This window comes from Lygodium microphyllum, chromosome 14 (assembly GCF_053477565.2).
Source record: "Lygodium microphyllum isolate KBCC chromosome 14, Lygodium_microphyllum_v1.1.10, whole genome shotgun sequence".
NCBI lineage: Eukaryota > Viridiplantae > Streptophyta > Polypodiopsida > Schizaeales > Lygodiaceae > Lygodium > Lygodium microphyllum.
The window spans coordinates 27,626,244-27,628,378 of NC_141148.1; the positions used below are offsets into that span (position 1 = coordinate 27,626,244).

The 2,135-nt window shown below is 52.3% G+C and overlaps 1 pseudogene; it reads left to right on the top strand.

The window, feature by feature from the left end:
- Positions 1 to 675: 675 nt before the first annotated feature.
- LOC148025431 (uncharacterized) lies at positions 676 to 1,700 on the top strand (annotated as a pseudogene).
- Positions 1,701 to 2,135: the final 435 nt, after the last annotated feature.

Genomic DNA, 2,135 nt, shown 5'->3' on the forward strand with positions numbered 1-2,135 from the left:
TAACATCTTAACTTGTTTGTGTGGAAGGTGATAGCTTCTTTAGTTGCCTAGTAAGGATTAGGTAGCCAAGAGAATGAATATCTCCTCTCAATGCAGATTCTACAAAAGGTTAGAAATAGTTTGGCATATTGTTTGGGATTTATGAAGTGTGAGACCCATTTGGACCAACATTAAGGAATGGTTGACGTTAGTATATTTTCATGGTAATATCAACCTAAAATTTGGTGCTCACTAGGGATCATGGCAACTTTGACAATGAATATTGAAGGCCCTCAATTTGATAAGAACAATGGCTCATACCTGTCGCTCGAATGTTAGGACCTTGCTCTTGTTTAATATTATGTGGAGTTGGAAAACCTCTTTGAAACCTCTATAGCTACATCTTTACTATATATTAACGGGAGGTCGAGGGCTGCTGCCATGTGGCAATCCCCAGCCTCCCCACGAAGATGGCAGGGGCAGGTGCCATGACAGCACCTGCCCACCTCGAGTTGCGCACCACGCACATCGCCTCGACCTACACCTCCTCGACCTGCGCCTCGACCTGCTCCCGCCTCGATCATCAACCTGCCCTCGTTGCCCTCCTCGATCCTCCTCCTCGAGCCTCGACCCTCCTCTATATAAGGAGCTTCACGGCTCTACCCCAGGATGAACATAAAGTTCCAGCACGCAATCATGAAAGGAGGCCTAAATGCTATCTATATCGACTATCCATTGGAGAATGCGAAGCCGGTGCCAGAGCTCCTGCGGGGGGTGTCGGCGCACGAGGAGAGGAGGAAGGAGAGGCTGAGCGCGGAGGAGTTGAAGAGGGGGCCGAGGATCGTGTATGGGTTCTCGCTGAGCCTGAAACAATGGGGGTGCTTCGAGGTGGAGGGGCTGAAGGAGATAGCCTTCAACGACAGGGCGTACCATCAGCTGGTCATGCGGAACGGGAAGCAGAAGGAGATGCTGAGGGGGCTAGTGTGGACGTATCTGTCGACAGTAGAGGATGATCACAAGACAGTGGACGTGATAGCAAAGAAGGGGGAGGGATGCATCGTGCTGTGCTACGGGCCGCTGGGGATGGGGAAGACGCTGACAGCGGAGACACTAGCGGAGAGCCTGCACTGGCCGTTGTGGGCCATCTCGGCCTTTGAGTTGGGAGGCGAGGCGGGGCAGCTGAAGACGAGCCTGCGGCACGTGCTAAACACAGCGCTGAGGCGGACGGCTATTTGGAGCGGCGCAGCGGTGGCGTGGACGTGCGGCGCAACCTGATGACGGGCGTGTTCGTGCGCCTGCTGGAGTACTTTGGGGGGGTGCTCTTCCTCACCACCAACCGCATGCGCGCCTTCAACAGCGCCTTCCTGTCGTGTATCTCGCTGTGCATCCACTACCTGGACCTCGACGACCCGGAGTGCCTCCTCATTTGGCGCTCTCTCCAAGCCCGCGTTGGCCTGCCCGATCAGGCCACCGCGCCCAGCCTGGTGGCCCACGGCCACCCCCTCAATGGCCAGGAGATCCGCAACATCGTGGCCGTGGCGCAAACGTGGGCCCTCAGTCGCAAGCAGCCACTCTCCCTCGCCGACGTTCACGACACCCTGGACCTGGTCATCACTGGCTCCAAAGAGCTCCTCCAGGACCCCCCAGCCTTTAACCCCACCGTCACTTGCATTTTCCATGCAACCCCAACAAAGAGTGCGCTCTTTTTCTACACAAGATAGAGAGAAAAGCAGAGAGAGAATTTTCTTAAAATAAAGTCTTCTTTTTCGAAAAGCCAGATTGAGGCTAGGCGCGGAGCGCCTAGTTTAATAAGGATAAGAATGATGTGGTAAGAGCCGTGGAAAAGGTCAATTATATTGCCCTATTTTCAAGGTCTTGTATAGGAAGATAAGCTTAACTTAGAGCTCTAGAGGTTTATGGCTCTAAGCCGTGAGGGAACACTGTTTTGCTGTAACTTTCTTTTACTATCCCAAAATACACGCTGGTTTAGAAACGTATCATAGTTTGATTTGGGCCGATCATTTGTTAATTCTTTGATTAGATTTTGTCCATATGCAAGAGCAACGAACTCTATGCTAAATGATCAAATGATACGGTCAAGAGATGTACGTCCAGGACAGGTAGCTATAAGAACACAGGCGGAAGAGAGAGAGAGA